Source organism: Maylandia zebra, linkage group LG15 (genome assembly GCF_041146795.1).
Source record: "Maylandia zebra isolate NMK-2024a linkage group LG15, Mzebra_GT3a, whole genome shotgun sequence".
NCBI classification, from domain to species: Eukaryota; Metazoa; Chordata; class Actinopteri; order Cichliformes; family Cichlidae; genus Maylandia; species Maylandia zebra.
This window is the reverse complement of record NC_135181.1, coordinates 42,029,997-42,053,402: the sequence shown is the minus strand read 5'-3', so window position 1 is coordinate 42,053,402 and position 23,406 is coordinate 42,029,997. Positions and strand designations below refer to the sequence as shown.

The following is a 23,406-nucleotide window of genomic DNA, read 5'->3' as shown; positions in this document are numbered from 1 at the left end:
TCTTTGCAGATGTGAATCCAGCGAACAACATTTTTCATTGCATTTGTTTTAAGGAGATTTCAGAGGTATCATTAAGGAGACAAAGACCAGGATTGGGAACATAAAAAACTTCCAGTATCTCAGATAACACAGAGTTCACAAAGACCCAAAAATTGGATACCACAGGACAGTCCCAAAACATGTGCAAAAACGTGCCAGGTGATGAATCATTGCAGATGTGACAGTGATACGTAGCCTGTAGTTTCATCTGGAACCTCCTATAGGGTGTAATGTATGTTCTGTGTATGGTTTTGAAATGAATTAATTGATGCGCCAGGTTCTTAGAAGTCAAACTCAGATTAGACCAAACTGTATCCCAGTCTATATTAACCTGTAGTTCTCCCAGTTCCCTGACCCAAATAGATTCAGTGGGCAGGGACTTCATACCATGTTCGGCTAATTTGTTGTAGATTTTGGAAACAGAGGGTCTGCCAGATTTAGGCAGGATCCAGTCCAACATGGGATGAGAGGGAAGAGGAGAATCCCAGGGGACACCATATGCTTTTAAAGCTGATCTGAGCTGCAGATACACTGTTGGGGGAAAACTCTGTTAAAGACTCAGGAGAAATAAAGACACAATGAGACAAGGTTACTTTTTATGCTTTAACGTGCACACGGGTGAGCTGCAAGAACAACTCACACCGTGAACAGAGGCTTGGCACTTTTTATAGGAAAGACAGTGAGAACAGGATAAGAAAATAATAAACAGATAAAATAAACAACTCCATATGTGGCGCTAGTCTCGTCAGCAGAGAGCTGGGAGAAAGCTGTGAGAGATAAAACAATCTAAAACAATATGTCCCAAAACAATATGTCTTCGCTGGGAAAGTCTAAAAGGATAATTCTAAACTAATCTAACCATAGACAAAGGGCATCTTTGTACATTTAAAAGAAGGTAAAGAAACATAGAATCATTTTTCCTGTAACATTCCCTCCTGTTTTAACTTATTTTAAATGTATACAACAATTGTCTGTGAAGGTTATTTATTAAGTATCTTAAGCAATTTTTAATTTTCAAAATGTCAGCATAGCAGAAATGTAAATCATGTGGTCTAAAGAATAAAACAAATAATAAAATAATAAAAAGAACAAAGAAAAGCATGGTAAATGAAATAACAAAAGGAATAATCAAGAGAAAACAATAAAACTAAAACTACAAAAATAAAATAATAAAAAGAAAAGAATATAAACCTCATGTTGTACCTGTATAACTACTAATGTGTTAATCAGTGCATGATCACTTGACAAGTCTTTTTTTTTTTTTTTTTTTTTTTTTTTTTAAATGACATCAGAAACAGCAGTATGCGACATTACGTGATGGCAGAGCTTCAGTTCATCCTTTGTCATTTTTTTTTTTTTTTAATAAATAGGACAGGGGGAATGAATGAGAGAAAGAGGGGGAGAGAAAGAAAGAAAACCAAAGGGGAGAAGAGACGGTGAGAAGGGGGGGGAAGAGAGAGAGAGAAAAAAAAAAGAACTCCTGGGTCACCTGTATGGAGAAAAAAAAAAACAAACAAAAAAAACAAACAGAGGAGACAGCAAACAACAAAGAGCAACATAATAATAGAGAAAACAAAGCACCATCACAATAAACTAGCTAGTCATAGATATCAATATTTACTAAATAATAAACGATATTGTGCAGCACGCAAGATAGACAGCGCACAGTGTGCTTTGAGGCAGCAGCCAAGAAAGCTTTAGTCCGCGTCTGTGAATATCCATGTGTGCATACCTGTGTGGATCAGCATGCTTGCATTCCAAAGGTTTCTCCATGTAATGATCTGCTAGGGAGTGTGGGGGGGCCACAGCCCCGTCCTCCAGGGTGTGAAGCGGGTATGGAGGAGATCAAAACTCCAGACATCCAGAGGCCCCCAGAACACAAGAGACCATGGAAGACCAACAGAGGGGCAGCCGCGCCACTGTTCCAGTAAGAGCTGAGGAGAGTCCCAGATGAGGGCTCGCCCAGCAGCCGCGGAGCAGAAGTCAGGGGGAGTTGCAGTGACGCGCCCGTGAGCTCCGTCATTTTTAATCACCACGTCATTTATTAGTAGCTATTACAAGTTCTCCTCTAACAGAATTGCAACGGGATGCTGTTCTTCTTGAGGCACGGCAACATAAGCAGTCATTGTAGTTGTTATCATCTTTGAAATCATTACTCTTAGACATGGCGGTGTAGCTGCTCCAGATGTGTGGTCAGTGACATATTTCTGCAGAATGGTCAAATTCTGCAAAGCTTCATAAATGTCTCCGCTTACAAACTCCTCCTTGTGATGCTGTTAGCAGGTCTAGTGTCAGTCTGTTCTGCAGCACCATCGTTCTGATGGCCTTCTGTTCTCCTGCTAAAGCCGGTCCCAGGGTCTTTGGCAAAGTTGATGTGTCGTAGCAGAGCATATTGGTTGATCTCCACATGATCCCGCACCTCGGCAGCTCCAATGCCGGGGATCAAGCTCTGTAAGAGTTTCACTCCTCCTCAGATGCGAAACTCTGGTTCCTTTACTGCTTGGTGCCGTCCGTGCACATCCTGTCTGGTACTGAGTCTTTGTTTGTAGTGGCATCCGGTAGATAGGTGAGTAGGCAGCTCCCCCACTGCCCGCGATCCATTGTTCATCACACATACTGGCAGTTGCGCTGCGTTCAGCTTGTTCAGTAGAATTACATCAGGCAGTGGGTCTGAGACTTGGGGCCAGGTCAGCAGGTTGGTCTGTCCGGAACAGTTCACATTTGTGGGTGATGATGACCTCCAGGTTGCTTTTGCTGGGATGCTGTAGTTGGCCTTGGACCAAAGAGTACCGTAGCCTGGATGTGTTGCCAGGCCCAACAGGCACCAACTGCGATCTTCAGGTATGCTGTACGGCCACAGGCCAGACGTCTGCGAGGATAGGGGCATATGGGTACATGCATAGCAGTCAGTTTTATTATTCAAGTGAGCTGTAGTGTTCATAAACTGCCACCAGAAATTAGTGGCGTAGCCATGGGGAAACTTGGTGTACTTTCCTTTGTCATACAGTGTCTGCCTTTTCTTCATATAGCGTGACTTGTTGTCCCTCACGGAAGCAAAGATGAGGAGCCCGGCCAGGGTCAGGGCCGCTGCAGTTATTAGGAGCCACCACCTCATGACGACAGGACACACCCTCCTGTCGTGAGTAGACCCCCCGGCCAGGAAGGCTGACCCCTCCACCGGGCGAGATCACAACAATTGGGCGAGCCTGTGTCGGCTGAGTTTAGATGGCTTCACTTCTGATGGATCCAGGATGGTCGTTCCGCAATTTTGCAAGCGGTGGGCGTGGTGAGGAGAACCTGATGTGGTCCCTCCCACCTGGGTGCGCTCCAGTTTTTCCTTTGGAGCACCTTGATCAGAACCCAGTCACCGGGCTGTAATCTGCAAGACACTTGATAGACATCATTACATTCTTCGTTATTTACAATCATCTCTTTATTTTCCTACAACTTAGACATACATTTTGCTACTGACATTTCATCTGCCTTTTTCACTGGGTAGATTTCTGGCCACTTTGAGAATACATCTATAACCACTGTAGAAATGAGAGTTGACAATACTGGTCAGTCCCCCCGTTGACAAATGCGGCCGTTTTGTGGAGGGATTTTGGCAACACTGGCTTGCCATAACGCATCATTAAGTCGTTTTTCAGAACTGCACCATGTTTTAGCCATTTTGCCCGCTCTGCTGTGCTTGCTGTTTTTTGTTCATTTTTCAACACATCCAGTGGAATCTGATGTGTGTTTACTGCCATCAATGTGATGTTTGTCATTTGTGCCGCCTATTTTGCTGCTCTGTCAGCAAAATTGTTGCCTGTAGTAATGAAAGAGTCAGTAGGCGTTGTAAGAGGTTAGCATGCTGAACCGGTTTTCCGGTTGGTGTAATCATTCCTCTGTTTTGCCAAATTTTTGCAAAATGATGCACAGCAGAGAAAACATACTGGCTGTCTGTATGTATGTTTATTAGTTTGTCTTTGTGTATTTAGCTTTCGCGTATCACAGCTATCAGCTCAGCGCTCTGTGCAGAACATGAAGAAGAAAGTGGTTTTGCTTCTATTATTTTACTATCTGTGGTTACTGCGTAACCTACACAATTTCGGCCTGTGCTGTAAGGTCAAATGCTGTTCTCCTAGCTTCCACACTTGCTGATCATAAGGTGGATCTGGGCCTGGAGTTTGTTTAAATCTCAGAATGTTGTGATACTCGGTCGGTTTCTGGAAAGTGGATGTGGCGGGTGTCATTTAGCATGCACTCAGGTGTAATACCAGAAAAGAATGGCATGACTGCTATCTTAAGTTTTGTCAGAGCGTCTCTACCTAGCAAATTTACTGGACACGACGGGTCATATGCATTTAATAAAGCACCTGCGGCCACTTGCTGTATGTACTAGTTCTAAAGGGGCAGTTAATTGTTGTACAGTTGTGTGGCCTGAATGCTGACTTTACAACTAATTTGTCCTTTGAAAACTGTAAGTTCTTAAGTGGCTGCCTCAAAACTGTTTTGCATTATTTCTCTGTGGCCTACTCCTACAATCTCGTGTGAAGTGACCTTCCTCTCCACGGTTCTAGCAGGCGTTGTCTCTATGTTATCTGCTGTTTCTGCGTGGCTGTCTGCAGCCTTGGTGTTTGTGACTTTGCTCGCCTCTCTGTTCCTGATAGCCACCTGCGAATTAGTGTTTTAGTCTGTTGTCAACACGTCAGCCTTATTTCTAAGTTACAGAATGCTTCTTCTTTTTTTGTCTTGGTTTGGGAGAATAGATGCAACACTACATTTTCACTTAAGGCAGTTTTAAATAATTTCTAGTTTTTCAAACAATTCGTGGATCTCACACATTTCAAACTTTCAAGGTAGGGTTGTTTCCCATTTATACATATACATATATATATATATATATATATATATTTAACTTTGCATTGCTCACAGCTCATAGCTCACAGCTCTAAACCTAGGCATTTTTCAATCATATGCCTAATCACTATGTGTCACTGTGACTCTCAAGTATTGTCACAAGTTCGTTTAAATTCGTTTCCAAAACCAACAAAATAATCAAACAAAAACAAAAACATAAACGTGTCAGGACACAAAAGAAAAAAGAAAAAATGCTGCCACCCGAACAAGGCAGAAGTCTGCATATGTTGGCTTTTAATAGCATGCAGCTTGTAACATGGTAGACTAATGTGCCTGTGTTAATTCAGCTCCATATTATTGTGTGAAGTTGCACTGGGTTGGGAGTGGTTTTGTGTGTGTCACATTTTTGGTGAGCCAATGGCTGGAATGAGGTTGGACTAATTAGAGGCAGGTGTACTTGATTGCACTGATACACTGGTCTACTTATAGCCCACACTACAAACACTGCTGTGTCGTTTTGTCTCTCTGTGCAGGTATGTAATGTGATGAAATCAGATATGTTTGGGATGGATGGGTTTTGCGCTATGAATTTTATATTAAGTGTGTCGTTTTGTCTCTCTGTGCAGTCCAGGGCCTATTATATGCCACAGCCTAAAGGCAACAGGGTTGCAGAGGCTTGAGTGACCACTGACTATATGCTTGCAGGGTGGTGGGTCTCCAAGGACAACTTCTAACCCTGTTAAAGGCAACATGTGGAGTGCAACTTGGCCGTGTGGCATAGCTGGCTCTGGCCTTGGGACTGTGTGTTTTTATACAATTCATAAGTGGGACACTGGACTGTTTTATCTTTTATCTCTTGATATATTTTCCGTCAATAAATTATCTTTTAGAATTTTATTGACTGTCATCTTTTTGCCCATGACTGAAACGGTTGGTCAGACCTAGAGTCTTTCTTTGGGTGTGTTACAGCAGCTTCTGCTCTAAAAGAAACAAATAAATAAAAAGAAAAGAAAATGTGTAACATGCTCATCAGCTTAGCAGTGTCTACATATTTAATTCAGCTTCTCAATCCTGTAGTTTTAGCTGTTGTCTACAGGGTTTTGCTTATTGGTTGTTATTATAGGTGTGCTCTATATCTCAGCAATGTGTCATTCTAGAATGATAAGTTTCAAGCTGGTCAAGTGCCTCTATGCACTTCATTAGTTTGGTTATTCTCTGTATTGTCTTTTTCTCACATGTCATTACACTGAGTTTCAGCAAACTTTAAGCTTGATGCAGACTACTGCTTAACAATTATCCACCTCACATCATAACCGATTAAGGTGCCTCTTCATATTAATATTATGTCATTGTTAATATTATCCTCTTTGTCTTATATAACAGCAATAGCATATTATAATATTTTATCAGTGTGTACCACTATACTACTACTGAGCCAATTTGATAGTTAGGATCATCTTATTCAGCAAACAGATAATTTAGAATTCATCCAATCTGCGGTCACATTTGTTCTCTCTGTTGCATGGCGGACCAGGCAGTTCTATTATAATGTATTATTTATATTTTATTTTGTATCCATCAAGGGCTTCAGGTGATCTGCAGTTATCACCATTTTCCCAAGGTGGAGACAGTTACCTTTTCACACACTGTCCTTGGCTGAACAGTGACACAGCCTTAATATACCTTATTTATTTTATTAAAATATTTTCGTGTGAATTATTTGCTTTATATTCATTTTATACATGCTGGGCATGGTCATCATGCCAACTGTGTTTCATTGTTAATATCACTTTACAGGTTGTTATCCTTGCTATTATTAATTTCAAATACTCTAAAGATAATTTCTACTGTAATTTTCCCTTTGTTTATCTTTATTTCGTACTTTTTATATTTATATCTACTCAGTGGGGTCTGTTTTCAACCCTTTTAAACTACTTCAAACTACTTTGATCTCTAGTTTTCACTTAATAAGGGATTATTATGTTCTTCCTGATATGGGTGTTGCTGCAGATGCGGCTGCAGGAATGAGTGATGGTTTACTAAAAGGATTGTGGGCACTGCACAGTGTCTCGTCTTCTGGTTTTACTAAACTGGCAGTTGAGTTCTATTCTTCTGACTGTTTATATTTTGTTTTCTTAAATCTCTCTCTGTTTTTGTCCGGCGTCTGGACTTTTCTTTTCTCACCACTGCTCGTCAGCAGGAGTGAGTTTTAATTTCACTTGCTTGATTACCCATCTTATTTATGTATTTACTTATTTTTGTTTAAGTAATATATACACGATACAGCTGCTATCACCTTCGCTGGTATTAGAGACGAGAGTGGTTGCTCACACGCCCTTCGACTTTCGGACTAGTTCCGAAAGCGGTGTGAACTTTACGAGACGGAACTCGACCGTTCTCTCAACTCACCAGCACGTCAGTGAACAGCAGTAAAAGAAAAACACAGTAGGAGCAGCTCAGTCTCTTATTGGACCGTGAAAATTCAGCTTGCTCCGTTAATTAAAACAATACACACACATTCACATTCACAGCTTCGACGCGCGTGCGACCGGAACCCTTATGATAAGGGGAGCTCCCAGAGCTGCTTACTCCCTAGACCCAGTCTAGACCCAGCTGGGGGAGCTACCCAGAGCTCCAAACCTAACCCACAGAAGTGGGGAGCTTCCAGTCGACGAGCTCCAAGCTACCAGTCGACGAGCTACTTCCGCTATTTTAAATTCCCTGAATTCAAAATACGCTTTTACGCAAAATTGTGTCAGTGTGTCTGTATCTACCTGGTCAGTGTTGCCGGGTCTGGTCCACCTCGATCGGGCCCCACCACCGTGGGTCGCTTTCTAAGACGTTGGCCAAGACTCGAATTTAACGCTCTTGGTCTTTTACCACACACCTGGTGTGTGAGCTGTCGACAGGCGAACAACGTGGACTGGTCACGGAGATGGGACACGATGGAGGCGCTCCGGCTCCGAAGGACCAAGAAATGTTGGGGGAAAACTCTGTTAAAGACTCAGGAGAAATAAAGACACAATGAGACAAGGTTACTTTTTATGCTTTAACGTGCACACGGGTGAGCTGCAAGAACAACTCACACCGTGAACAGAGGCTTGGCACTTTTTATAGGAAAGACAGTGAGAACAGGATAAGAAAATAATAAACATAAAATAAACAACTCCATATGTGGCGCTAGTCTCGTCAGCAGAGAGCTGGGAGAAAGCTGTGAGAGATAAAACAATCTAAAACAATATGTCCCAAAACAATATGTCTTCGCTGGGAAAGTCTAAAAGGATAATTCTAAACTAATCTAACCATAGACAAAGGGCATCTTTGTACATTTAAAAGAAGGTAAAGAAACATAGAATCATTTTTCCTGTAACATACACAAAGTAAGAAGATGCAGGAAGAGAAAAACGTGTCCTTAAGTCCTGAAATGAGCAGAGGCCTTGGGCGTTGAATAGATCATCAAAAAGGTTTATCCCGAGTGAGAACCAAGAGGGTTGAACAAATGGTCGGCTGCCACATAGTAACTTTAAATTATGCCAGAGTGGTGAGCTTTTACAAAATTTAACTGGAGCACCCAGCCGCCTTTCTATTTTCCTCCATACCTGTATAGAGTTGGCAATAATAGGTCTGAATTTGTTGTTGTTGTAGAGCGTATTGGCGGGAACATTAGCAAACAGAAGATCTTGCAGTCTATGCGGTGCTGCCTTGGCGGATTCGATCATTTTCCACGCAGTAGTAGCCTCTGGGTTGACCCACGTACTAAGCGCCCTGATTTGGAACGACCAGTAAAAAAACTCGAAGTTTGGCACTGCCAGGCCACCAAACAATTTGGGCCGCTGCAATGTTGACAAACGTATCCTAGGCCTTTTGCCATTCCAAATAAATTTAGACACCGCAGAGTGTATGTCTTTAAAATAAGTTAGAGGAGGAGAGAGTGGCAACATAAAAAAAAAGAAATTAAGCCGTGGCAGTATGTTCATCTTTACTGTGTTGATTTTACCCTGAAGCAAAGTTTTTAAATTGTCCCATCTTTGAAAATCGGATTTGATCTTATTTAGCATAGTAGTAAAATTGTCCTTGATTATCTTTGGAATACTATTATGAATTGAAATACCCAGATAAGTAAAAGTGCTTTTGATCTGAACACAACCGGGTAAGGAAACTTTCGTAGCTTTAACGTTCAAAGGCATCAGAGCAGATTTCGACCAGTTTATTTTGTAGCCAGATAGAGAGTCGAAATGGTCAAAGTTTTTAATTAATGGATGGATGGACGTCTCATAGTTGTCCAAAAACAGAATAATATCATCCGCATATAGAGATATGATATGATCTTGACCACCAATTCTTATGGGAGAAATTGTGGACTGTCTGATGGCTTGTGCTAGGGGCTCTAGAGAGAGGCAGAACAGGAGAGGAGAGAGAGGGCAACCCTGCCTCGTTCCACGCTGCAGCGTGAAAGGGGGAGAGACCAGGTCCCCTGTTAAGACACTAGCAAGAGGTGAGTGATATAGTGTTTGAATCATAGCAACAAATTTCTGCTTAAACCCAAAGTGGTTCAATACCATCCACATATAGTCCCACTCTAGCCTATCAAAGGCTTTTTCTGCATCAAGTGAAAATACTGCACATGGATTTCGATAGCTGTTAGCGGCATCTATGATGTGCAACAGCCGTCTTATGTTATCAGATGCAAGCCGCCCTCGGATAAATCCTGTCTGGTCTGCATTGACCAAAACATGGATAACTCTTTCCAAGCGCAATGCGAGAGCTTTTGCAAATACTTTGAGATCAGTTGTGAGCAGAGATATCGGTCTGAAACTAGAGCACTCAAGAGGGTCCTTTCCCTTTTTTAAGAGAAGGGTAATAAGTGCTGTTTTCTGGTCTCTATGGAAAGACCCGTTCCGGATTGCAAAATTAAATGAGCCGAGCATGAGCGAGCCTATTGTATCCCAAAGTTCTAGAAATAGTTCTGGCGGAAGGCCATCCAAACCAGGTGATTTACCTTTGTTAAGGTCTTTCAGCGCTCTATGCAGCTCATCTAGAGTTAATGGGGCCTCTAGCTCATCCTGATCTGCTTGTGGAATATGAGGTAGATCCAGATTTTCAAGAAAGCTATTACAGATAGTATCCTTAAAATTGATATCTGATTTATACAATCGGACGGACTTAAGGTTAACGACCAACGCAATGGAAAGGACTACGAGTAAGACATGTATCTGCGGCAAGCTGTGTAAGAACCAGCATGGCCTAAAGGTCCATCAGGCTAGAATGAAATGTTTGGAGCGGGAGAGTGAGGTGCAACGCACAGGTCCTGAACCTGGTGAGACGCAGGAGGAGCCCGGCCAGGAGGCACCCCACAGAGCCCAGTCCCTCCATGCACTGGACTCTTCCAATCCAAGCAGTGTAGTTCCACAACAGCGGATTAAGTGGCCCCCAGCCAGCAGCCGGAGCGAGTGGCAGAAGTTTGATGAGGATGTCTCCAACATCATACAAGCTGTGGCCAAAAGAGATGCCGACAGCAGGCTTAAAACAATGACCACCATCATAGTCAGCTACGCCTCAGAAAGGTTCGGCCTGATCGAGAAGTGTAACAACAAGACCCCTTACACCATGAACCGCAGGGCCATGAAGATTCATCAACTACGCCAGGAGCTCAGGAGCCTTAAGAAGCAGTTCAAGAACGCTGATGCGGAGGAGAAGCAAGCTTTAGAGGAACTGCATAACATCTTGCGGAAGAAGTTGATTACCCTCCGTAGAGCAGAATGGCACAGGAGGCGAGGAAGAGAGAGAGCCAGGAAACGTGCAGCTTTTATTGCTGATCCCTTTCGCTTTTCCAAACAATTGCTTGGGGTTAAGCGAAGTGGGCAGTTGGAGTGCTCAGCAGAGGAGGTGAATAACTTCCTTCATGAGACAATGAGTGACCCATTGAGGGAACAAGATTTGGGACCAAACAAAGCTCTCATCAACCCTGCCCCACCATCAGCAGAGTTCAAGTTGACGGAGCCAAGTTTGAAGGAGGTGTGTGAGGTCATCAAAGCAGCCCGCTCAGCATCCTCCCCAGGTCCCAGTGGCGTACCCTACCTTGTCTATAAGCGCTGCCCAGAGCTGCTTCGCCACCTGTGGAAGATCTTAAAGGTGATATGGCGGAGAGGGAGAGTTGCTGATCAGTGGAGGTGCGCAGAGGGAGTGTGGATTCCCAAAGAGGAGGATTCGAAAAACATAAACCAGTTTCGGAGCATCTCGCTATTGAGCGTGGAGGGGAAGGTGTTTTTTAGCGTTGTCTCCCGGAGATTGACCGAGTTTCTCCTTAGAAACAATTACATTGATCCATCAGTTCAGAAGGGGGGGATCCCAGGAGTTCCTGGTTGCCTAGAGCACACTGGTGTAGTTACACACCTTATAAGAGAAGCCCATGAGAACAGAGGCGACCTAGCTGTATTGTGGCTGGACCTGACTAATGCGTATGGGTCAATCCCACACAAACTGGTTGAGCATGCTTTACACCTCCACCATGTTCCCAGCAAGATCAAGGACCTGATCCTGGACTATTACGCCAATTTCAGGCTTAGGGTCACTTCTAGGGCAGTTACTTCAGACTGGCACCGACTCGGGAAAGGTATAATAACAGGCTGTACCATCTCAGTTACGCTCTTTGCCCTGGCAATGAACATGGTGGTAAAGGCTGCGGAGGTGGAGTGCAGAGGGCCGTTAACAAGGTCAGGTGTTCGTCAGCCCCCTATCAGAGCCTATATGGATGACCTCACCATTACAACATCATCAGTTCCCGGGTGTAGGTGGATCTTGCAAGGTCTTGAGAGACTCATCTCATGGGCAAGGATGAGTTTTAAACCTTCCAAGTCAAGATCGATGGTACTGAAGAAGGGCAAGGTGACGGACAAGTTCCGGTTCTCAATTTCAGGAACCATTATTCCATCCATAACGGAACAACCAGTTAAGAGCTTGGGGAAACTCTTTGACTCCAGCCTGTAAGACTCTACTGCTATTCAGAAGGCAAATGAGGAGCTGGGAGCGTGGCTTATTAAGGTGGATAAGTCCAGCCTGCCTGGAAGATTTAAAGCCTGGATCTACCAGCATTCAATCCTGCCCCGAATCCTGTGGCCCTTGCTTGTCTATACAGTTCCAATAACTACTGTGGAATCCCTTGAAAGAAAGATCAGTGGCTTTCTTCGTAAGTGGCTGGGACTTCCCCGCAGTCTCACCAGCGCTGCCTTGTATGGGACAAGCAACAGCGTGCAGTTACCCTTCAGTGGTCTCACAGAAGAGTTCAAGGTGGCTCGCACACGAGAAGCCCTACAGTACAGAGATTCTAAAGACTGCAAGGTGGCATTAGCAGGTATTGAGGTAAGGACAGGAAGAAAGTGGAAGGCTGAGAAGGCAGTTGAGGTGGCGGAGTCACGCCTAAGGCAGAAAACACTGATGGGGGTCTTAGCAACAGGGGGAGCAGGCTTGGGGTATGTCCCAAAGGCCCAGGTCAGCAGGGCACAGGGAAAGGAGAGACGCCAGCTACTCCAGGAAGAGGTCCGAGCAGGTGTGGAGGAGGAGCGAGTAAGTAGAGCTGTAGGCCTTAAGCGGCAGGGAGCATGGACAAGGTGGGAGAGCACCTTGCAGCGCAAGGTCACCTGGGCAAACATCATGCAGGCAGACTTCCACCGGATCCGATTCCTAGTGCAGGCAGTATATGACACTCTGCCAAGCCCAGCAAACCTCCATCTGTGGGGAAAGAGCGAGACACCTGCCTGTTCCCTGTGCTCTGGAAGAGGGACCCTAGAACACCTCCTTAGCAGCTGCCCAAGGGCCCTGGCCGATGGTCGGTATCGTTGGCGGCACGACCAGGTGCTCAGAGTAGTTGCTGAAAAGATTGCCTCAGCAATCAGCACCAGCAAGCATCATCATGCTCCGAGGAAGGCAATCTCTTTTATTAAGGCTGGAGAGAAACCCCAGGTGCGCCCACATTTGACAACTGGCCTCCTCAACACAGCCTCTGATTGGCAGCTACAGGCTGACCTGGGTAAACAACTAAAGTTCCCTCAGAACATTGTAAAAACATCACTCCGGCCAGACATGATAATTATTTCTGAGGCCTCAAAACAGCTGATCATGCTGGAACTCACAGTGCCCTGGGAAGAGCGGATTGAGGAGGCCAATGAAAGGAAACGAGGAAAGTACCAGGAACTAGTGCAGGAGTGCAGGGGAAGGGGCTGAAAGACTTTCTATGAGCCCATAGAAGTGGGTTGTAGGGGCTTTGCAGGACAATCACTCTGCAAAGCCCTAGGGCGGCTGGGCGTGGCTGGGGCAGCCAAGAAGAGGGCCATCCAGGCTGTGAGTGAAGCGGCAGAGAAAGCCACAAGGTGGCTGTGGATCAAGAGGGCTGATCCGTGGGTAGCTACTGGTACGCAAGTCGGGGCTTGATCACCCCCGGCTGGGTCGCCTGGGCGAGGGTGTATGATGTTGTGAGACCCGAAACACCTGATGACCCTAGGATACATCACTGAAGATGCGTACCAGTGCATCCAGGAGATGTGTCTTTATAATACAGATTTACAAAAAATGACGAGAAAGTGGTGTTAATGGACTGAGGATTTGTCGTAATTTTACCGTTTGCAGCTGTTATAGCTGGAATATGTGCCCTTGTTTCACATTCTTTAAGCATAAGTGCCAACAAATGACTAGGACGCTCTGATTCGAAATAGTACTTCTGTCTAGTTCTATGCAAGATGAACTCTGCTTTGGACAAGGTTATTGCATCATATTCTTCTTTTAGTGAAGCTAGGAGTGTAGACTGATCGTCCGACCGGCTAAGTTTTTGCAGATTCTGTAAAGATTCCATCTGATTTTCTAGATTGGACACCTGAGCAAGTTTTGTTTTTGCCAACATGGAGGAGAATGAGATGGAAAAGCCACGAATGAAACATTTTGTAGTCTCCCATAAGACTTGTGGGTCGATATCCTCATTAGCGTTGATATCTAAAAATTCCTTCAGCTGGAGCTTAAGCAGGCTGAGAAAGGTAGAGTTAGTTAATAGGGACGTATTAAAGCGCCACCTGGGGGCCCTATTCTTTAAATTGGGCAGATCGACAGAGCATAACAAAGCTGAATGATCCGATATCAAGATTGGCTGAATAGAAATAGATGTATCACCTGAAACTAAGGAAGGACTAACAAAAACGTAATCTATCCTAGAGAATGTCTTATGTCTATTAGAAAAGAATGTATAATCCCTAATGTCGAAATTCTGCATCCGCCAAAGGTCGATGAGATTAAGATCTTTTATAAGTGTATTCAACAGAGAAGATGAGAGATTAGCTACTGCATCTGGATGAGATTTATCTAAAACGGGGTTGACGACAGCATTGAAGTCTCCACCCAACACTATGGAATAATCATTGTATTCTAATAGTGTATTGGCAATATAAGTAAAAAAGTCCCTGTCTGGCTCATTTGGACAGTATACAGATACGAATACCAGTTTATGGTTTAAGATACTGCCAGTTACAAGTGCCAGCCGGCCGTTTTCATCACTCGTGTTATACCTGGTAGTAAGGTCGAATTTTCTCTTCAGCAAGATACAGACACCCTTGGTTTTATTTGGGGCTGAGGACGAAGCTATTAGTTTGTAGTGTTTGTTTTGAAAACGTGCCACATCACCTTGTTTCAGATGTGTTTCTTGGATTAAAGCAATGTCAGCCTTTTTACGGTTTAGGTACTCAAGGACACGTGTCCGCTTAATAGCGGAGTTAAGACCATTAACGTTAAGTGACAGAATAATCAATGGTAGCATCGGTACGGCAAGTGCCCAAGAATGGTCCCAATGTGAAGATAGCAAGAGAGGAACGTCAATGTGTAGTAAAATATAAGGCCACCATACCCCTGCCAAGTACTGCAATGTTTCACTAGTGCTACTGGAATTTTAACTTTGCATAGAGATATGTCTGCAAGGGAGGGGACAGGGGAGGAAAAAACTATATACAAAAACTGGTGCAGACCGCACAGAGCTCCCTCCATAGGTCTGCTAGAACACAAACTTCTGATTGATTCGTAACCGGTCCTTCTAGCAGAGGCCCCAGTCCGCAAGATCTTCAACGCACACCTCCGGCAGAGCTTCAACAGCATTCCGAGGGAGACTGGAGACATTGAGTCCGAATGGACCATGTTCAGCGTCTCCATTGCCGAAGCTGCTGCATTGAGCTGCGGCCGCAAGGTGGTTGGTGCCTGCCGTGGTGGTAATCCCCGAACCAAATGGTGGACACCAGAGGTGAAGGGAGCCACCAGGCTGAAGAAGGAGTCCTATCGGGCTTGGTTAGCCTGTGGGACTCCGGAGGCAGCCGACAGGTATCGACAGACCAAGCGGAATGCGGCTCGGGCAGTGGCTGAAGCAAAAACTCGGGTGTGGGAGGAGTTCAGAGAGGCCATGGAAAAAGACTTTCGGACTGCCTCGAAGAGATTTTGGCAAACCGTCAGGCGTCTCAGGAGGGGAAAGCGGTTCTCTACCTGCACTGTGTATAGTGCTGGCGGAGCGCTGCTGATGTCAACTGAGAAAATTGTCAGGCGGTGGAAGGAATACTTCGAGGACCTCCTTAATCCCACTGACACGTCTTCAGAGGAGGAAGCAGAGTCTGGGGATGAGGGGAATGACCCGCCAATTTCCGGGGGCGAGGTCACTGAGGCAGTTAAACAACTCCTTGGTGGCAGAGCCCCTGGTGTTGATGAGGTCCGCCCCGAGTTCCTGAAGGCTCTGGATGTTGTAGGGCTGTCCTGGTTGACACGCCTCTGCAATGTTGCATGGAGATCAGGGGCAGTACCTGTGGACATGAGACCGGGGTGGTGGTCCCCATCTTTAAGAAGGGGGACCGGAGGGTGTGTTCCAACTACAGGGGGATCACACTCCTCAGCCTCCCTGGGAAAGTCTATGCCAGGGTGCTGGAAAGGAGAGTTCGTCCGCTAGTCGAACCTCGGATACAGGAGGAACAATGCGGTTTTCATCCTGGTCGCGGAACACTGGACCAACTCTTTATCCTCTCGAGGATACTTGAGGGTGCATGGGAGTTTGCCCAACCAGTCTACATGTGTTTTGTGGACTTGGAGAAGGCATTCGACTGTGTCCCTCGGGGTGTCCTGTGGGAGGTGTTGCGGGAGTATGGGGTGTCTGGCCCATTGCTACGGGCCATTCGATCCCTATACAACCGTTGCAAGAGCTTGGTTCGCATTGCCGGCAATAAGTCGGACTCGTTTCCGGTGGGTGATGGGCTCCGCCAGGGCTGCCCTTTGTCTCCGGTTCTGTTCATAATTTTTATGGACAGGATTTCTAGGCGCAGCCAAGTGGCGGAGGGCTTTCGCTTTGGTGGTCTCAGAATCTCATCTCTGATTTTTGCGGATGATGTGGTTCTGTTGGCTTCATCGGGTGAGGGCCTCCAGCTCGCACTGGAACGGTTCACAGCTGAGTGTGAAGCAGCGGGAATGAGGATCAGCACCTCCAAATCTGAGGCCATGGTTCTCAGCCAGAAAAGGGTGGAGTGCCCACTCCGGGTCGGGGATGAGTTCCTGCCCCAAGTGGAGGAGTTCAAGTATCTCGGGGTCTTGTTCGCGAGTGATGGGAGAAGGGAGCCGGAGATCGACAGACGGATTGGGGCTGCAGCTGCAGTAATGCAGACGCTGCACCGGTCCGTCGTGGTGAAGAGGGAGCTGAGTGTAAAAGCGAAGCTCTCAATTTACCGGTCGATCTACGTCCCTACCCTCACCTATGGCCACGAGCTGTGGGTAGTGACCGAAAGAACGAGATCGCGGATACAAGCGGCAGAAATGAGCTTCCTCCAAAGGGTGGCTGGCCTCTCCCTTAGAGATAGGGTGAGAAGTTCGGCCATCCGGGAGGGGCTCAGAGTAGAGCAGCTGCTGCTCCACATCGAAAGGAGCCAGCTGAGGTGGTTCGGGCATCTGACAAGGATGCCCCCTGGGCGCCTCCTGGGTGAGGTGTTCCAGGCATGTCCCACCAGGAGGAGGCCCCGGGGCAGACCCAGGACACGCTGGAGAGATTATATCTCTCGGCTGGCCTGGGAACGCCTTGGTATTCCCCCGGATAAGCTGGAGGAGGTGGCTGGGGAGAGGGAGGTCTGGGCCTCTTTGCTTAGGCTGCAGCCCCCGCGACCCGGCCTCGGATAAAGCGGATGAAGATGGATGGATGGATGGATGGTACCTCTCCAGCTCCCCTGCTTCTGGCTTTCCTGACCCCATGGATCCATGATCTTCGTCGGTTAGGCTGCTGTTTGTGCTGGCCTCATCCAGCTCTGTGTCTAGGTGATGTCTGATGAAGTGGAGACCTGTGGAAAGATGTATGGTTTTCAAAAGAATTAGGTCAGGTCATTATAGTGCTGTATACACTGCCAAGCTGCGGATGTTTGTTTGGAGCTAGCCTCCAAAAGCTGGGCATACACTGTGCAATTTTTGGCCCATTTTGAGCCGATTTTTCAGTCGCGCAACCGTTTTGGGGATCGGCCGGAGTTTTCCCTTAATTGTGTGCGCATCGTGTAGTACACATGGGGTAACGAAAAGCAGTTAAACACCTCACGACCAGCTCCCAATCATCAATCGTATGGTCGCAAGATAATCAAACCTGTTTGAAATCCTGTTGCCCCTCAACGCAGCCTCTCACACTGCGCACGCACAGAAATGAAAGTGAAAAGGTGGAGCAGCACGGCAGTGCAGCGTGTGATCTGGACACAAGAGATGGAGGCACAACTTGTAGAACTTTGACAAGCTCATCTGAGTACGTAAACGTAGAGCTGCCACCCAGGCAAAAGAAAAATAGAGCTATATCACATTATAACGTTAAAAGTTTATTGTTCTAACAAAACGTTCCTGTTTGTTTCTCTTATTATATTAATAAAGCTCACTCACTTCAGCAGCTACCTTCATTTTTGGTATTAAAACCCACACGGCTTGCCCTGCTAGAAGTGACAGTATGAGTGTGTGGCTGGGTCTGAAGTACACTGAGATGTCATGCTTGGAGAAGACTCCCCTGAGTTTTTCTGATAAACCAGCAATAACAGGATGACAGTGTTGTTGTGTTTGTCTTTCTGATCCCCCCTGGCTGGTGTCTGATCTTCTTTTCTGTGCATCTTTGCTGACTTGCTAAACTTGATATCCACATGTTTTAAGAGCCTCCTTTACATCTGTGTCTTCCCTCTTTTTCCCTTCAGGCTTAGAGAGAACATTTTCTGCGAGGTGTTGTAGGGTCCTGATTACTCAAAGTTTGTGTTCCAGATGGTGGTGGGAGTCAAAGAGGAGGTACTAGTCTATTTGTGTGGGCCTCAGGTAAACCTAATTGTTGAGGTTTCCATTCCCTTCAATGTGCATTGCACAGTCCAGGAATAGCAAACAGTTATCCTCTGTGTCTTCCCTGGTGAACTCATGGCCATGAGATGTGGCCATGCAGTCACATGACTATGTTTTTATCCATAGCGCTGATGTGAGCAGTGAAGGATTCTACTTCCTGGGTTTTGATTTTGACCCAGGTGTCATCAACATATCTGTACCAGTGGCTAGGCACTCTCCCTTTAAAATAGCTCTGAGAGCAATCCAGAACTGCTCTTAGAACTGAAGAAGCTGAAAGGTGAAACACCTTCAAGAAAACTTAAAGCAGTCCAGATGCTTTTCTTTCCAAGCTCCTTAAACTACGATGACCTGGATGACTAAGAACCTTCACAGACATAACTAGTGGGCTAGTTTTAGTCATTATGCAAATGTACTGTTTATAAGGTTGGAAAAATCTGCAGTCAGCTGACACTGAAGAAGTCACATGAAACATTTCTCCCACTGAAAACGCTATGTCCAGATGAAGAGAATCAACCTTTGGGGATTTCCTTACCTGGATGATTGAGCATGCGTCCAAGTGTCTGGACATGTGCGAGTGAAGCAAACAGAGCTGTGTGTGGTTTTACCCTTTTGTTTCTGGTTACATTTAATTGAAGAAACTTGTTTTCCACTGAGACGCTGCACTTTACAATTTATTAACTAATGAATATTTGGACAAATAACTCTTGAAAGACGAATAACTGTGTGTTTGTTGAAAGTAAATGACATCTGAAATTGGCAAGTCTTTTCTTTTGTACGTGTCTAAATACACGAACTTTAAAATTCTAATTATTCAAGAACAATGAATTTTAGTTTATGTTCATATGAAGTTTAAATTCAAGGTTTACTGCCACTGTCACAAATTTACCCATTCTTTCCTAATAACATGATAACAGCCCTTATATGTTCTATCAAATTATGTCATGCTGCCATAATAACTTTGTAATAAAGGATTTAAATGTTTAAAAACACTTTAGTCTTTGTGTATTCAGTGTTACCTCCAAAGTTTTATCATCAGAAATCTTAGAGAATAAAACCGATCTGCAGTTCGTACTGAAAGTGTAAGAAGGATCAGCCAGGGTCGAGCATCACAACTCTCAAGCACGATCAAACTTTACCTATAAAATGATAAACAAAAAAGAAAGACTCCGCCAAACGACTTGCACTGCTGCAAGAGGTTTCTGCTTGTTTCTGAATTGATTGACTAATTGATTGATTGATTGATAATTGGGTTAAGGCTGCCAGCCGTGCCAGCGCCATCTTTCCCTTCCGACTATACATACATTACACAAACATCACATGGGGAACACGTGTATCTGTTTGTGTGAGTGTGTGTGTGTGTTCTGTGTTCAACCGAGAGAAAGTGTCCCTTCACCCGGTTAGACAAAAGTCAACAGTCTTTGGTCGACGCGGGTGGCCTTGAATGAGCTGTGAGCTCAAGAGCCATGAAAATTGTTTTTAAAAAATTCATGTTTATGTTTTCATGTGTTTTAAATGCAGATGGTTGGACAAGTGATCGAAGAGAAAAAACAGGAAGTCCTTAAAAGACTGAGGCATGCAACACCAGAAAGTCAGCAGTGTATGTACAGCTACTCACATTTAATGACTTGAAAAACACTTTAAAAACACTTTTCCAATTTATTTTACAAATACTGTTAATATATATTTGTGTGTTTGTGTGTGTGTGTGTGTTTAACACGTGTAATGTTCTGTCTGTGTGTGTTTTCTTTGTAGATGTTGAAGGTTTGCTGAAGCAAAAGTCAGTTAGCCAGAAAGAACTACTGATGGTCTGCAGTCTTTTTATGGATGAACTGGACCAATCCTGCGAAGGTGATCAAAGTTTGACCATTATGAAGTTACCATTAACATTCTAGCACAAATATTCCAAAATATGAATATTTACTTTTGAAACGTTGGGTACATTTAGCTGATGGCACCGTGTTTCACTCAAATTGTGAGAAAATGAAACTGTTTGTTGAAGGAAAAACAGCAACACATTAGTGGTGTCACAATACGTAATTAAGGATAAATCTTAAATCCTAAATGAAATTTTGCAAATAAAGTTTAAGATACAAAAGGCTGGCAGGATTTAACAAAAAGACAGTTGTAATTAGGTTTATCAGGAAAGACAGCACTGGTTGGAGGTCGACCAGGTCACCTGCTATTAAGAAGGTTGGTGGTTTGATCCCTGTCTGTTCCAGTCTGCATGCCAAATATCCTTGGGTAAGATACTAAAACCAAAGTTGCTCTCAGATGCATCAATTGGAGCATGAATATTAGAGATAAGGCACTTATGAAGAAAAAAGTGTTTGTGTGAATGACGCAAGATCTAAAAAAACACTTTGAGTGCTCAGTTAGAGTAGAAAAGTGCTATACAGGAACTAGTGCATTTACTATTTATTTGTACATATGAGAGTAACTAGGAGAAGTGGACGCAGCGTGACGTTTAGCACTGTTGCCTCACAGCAGGAAGGTCCTGGGTTTGACTCCACCATCTGGCCAGGGCCTTTCTGGGTGGAGTCTCTATGTTCTCCCAATGTATGCGTGATCTCCCACACGCCACCTGAACCTAATAAATCTGGTATAAACAGAAGAACATGGATGGATGGACACAGCATGGCAAAATGATGCAGATGATAATATTCAAAGACAATGACACAGGAGGAGAACTAAAACTAAACTCAAAGCACAGGAGATAAACAACTAATGAATTGAAACAGGAAGTGTAAAGCAATAACTAAACCAGCAAATGCAGACGCAAGAATAAGCTTAACATACTGGCATATGGCACAGGACGAAACAGGAAACACAGAAAGAAGAAACTTTAATACAAACAACTGGAAAGAAAATTAATGGATAATAATATAAAGCATCAAACTAAAAATCAAATAGAGGATATTTATTAATGAACAAAATTTAAAAGTCCAAAAATGTAAAACCCTGCAGATCCCAGGGTCAGATATCAGGGTTTTTTCATCATGTTCCTGAATATTTATTCAGTGATAAATTACCCTGAATTTTTATTGTTTTTCTTAGCAAATAAACACAGGTCATCTTCATCACGTTCATGGATTCGATGCACAGCGAAGGTCTGCACTGTTGTTACTGGTGAGACCTTTCATGCTCATGCATCCATACTGGAACAAGTGAACTCAGCGTTACTGGAGGTTCAGATCACCAGCCCACAGGACTGTGACATCATCATTGTTTTCTGTCCAATCACAGCCCGTATTGGATCAGATGTGGCGGCAGCGCTGAGTAGAGAGGAAGGTAATAATGTGATTTTAGTTTCTTGAAGGAACAACGTTCACTGTGGACTCTGCAGGAAGATTTACTTCTATGTGCAAACTGACCTCTGCTTCTGTAGATGTTCTTCTCACTGTTTCTCAGTCTGTTTCCAGCTGGACATCTTCCTCTGTCTAGAAGTCTGTCTCCCCTTTAGGAAAATTTTATTGTTGTTTACTGAAATTCTGAACTTGAAAACGAAGTCATAAAATGAACTGAACATGTAATACATGCGTGTGTTAAGCAGAACGGTGTTTTCAGCTCCATTTTCCAAGAAATAAATTCATAAACTTTGTCTTTTATCTCCTTTTTTCAGTGTCATCCAGTGAAAAACCTGCCATTCTGGTCCTAATGCATCATACACGCAATGTTGAGTACTCAACTGGAGGAAGAAACTGGGCTGAAAATTATCCAACCGTTAAACTGGAGGTTCATGTTTTCTTCCATGACAGTCAGCATGGATTACTGAAGTGTGACAGAAACGAATGGGCTGTCAAAGAGATACAGAACGAGTTATACAAACACAGTAAATATGCATGGAGTAATTTTTTTAAATGGTAAATGGCCTGTATTTGTATAGCGCTTGACTTAGTCCCTATGGACCCCAAAGCGCTTTACACTACATTCAGTCATCCACCCATTCACACACTGGTGATGGCAAGCTACATTGTAGCCACAGATGCACTGCGGCGCACTGACAGAGGTGAGGCTGCCGGACACTGGCGCCACCGGGCCCTCTGACCCAGCCCTCTGACCCCCTTAGGTGTCTTATTTTAAATAAATGATTTGGAGAAACACACAACAGTTAAGAAATCAGAAACATATAATATCAGTGTCCCCCATCTCTTCTGAACAAAACGGTCTAAGAATGACCGTCCTAGCACCTATGGTTAGGAAATTATGGCCATTTGTTTGAGGGGAATACTCAGTTTAAAAAATCCACTGCAAAAAGTCTTGCATGCTTTCAAATTGTTATGTCACCTTTTGATACAGTGTGCAGTGCTAGGTGTAGCAAATCATTGGTTATGATATCCACTGTGTTCTAATCTAGCACCAAAGTATTAGAGCTTTACATGAAACTTGTGTGGCTTATTGCAAATAGATAAATATAACCTATATGACATTACTAATATTACATTACCTTAATTATGACGGCAATCTTTAATAAGGTGTCGAAAAAAGAAGAAAGGAGAGTTGCTTGTATTACAGCTGTTGTAAACAGAAGTTTACTGAATCTTTTTGACTACATAGAGTGATGCAGTATTGAATCTGATGGTGATTTGAGTTGTCTCATTCTGTCTTTTTGTTCTTTGTCTTTTGTTATACTGAGTTAAATAGATCTTTGGTATTGCCTTTGCTGGACTGAAGCAATTTGACATTGCAATTTTGTAACGTGTTTAGCAATTTACATAAAGTAGGGGCTTTTTGTGACATCCATTGACTGATGGGCAAATACACAAAGCCTGAATTTATAATCTGTAGCAGCAAAGTCCCCACACAGGACCTCTGACTGTCCCCGAAAAAGTTCCTGAAGTTTAATAGACCATTTATGTCTGTTTATTGTTTTTGATGGCTTATTAAATCCAAACATTGCTAAATGTCAGATGTCTTTGTTGTTCATGTTCTACTTATGTTTGTGGATTTAAGTAGCAGACAAAACAATGAAAGTGTTTTAGGTGAGTATAAGCATAAGTATAAGTCGTAGCTTAAACACTTAAGAGCACCAGAGCTATTGATTTAAATTGTCTCTCTTATTCTGCTTATGTATTGCATTAAAGTCAAAACTCTATAGAAATATATTGCCTGATTGAATATCAGTGGTAGCTTAAACAGGCAATAATAAAAAACTAAGAGAACCAGAGTTGTTATCGGACA

General features: G+C 44.0%; 1 pseudogene; it reads left to right on the top strand.

Annotated features, from left to right (window-relative positions):
- The window catches only part of LOC143412740 (interferon-induced very large GTPase 1-like), a 53,821-nt pseudogene extending 30,687 nt beyond the window's left edge, over positions 1-23,134 (top strand).
- The last annotated feature ends 272 nt before the right edge of the window (positions 23,135-23,406 follow it).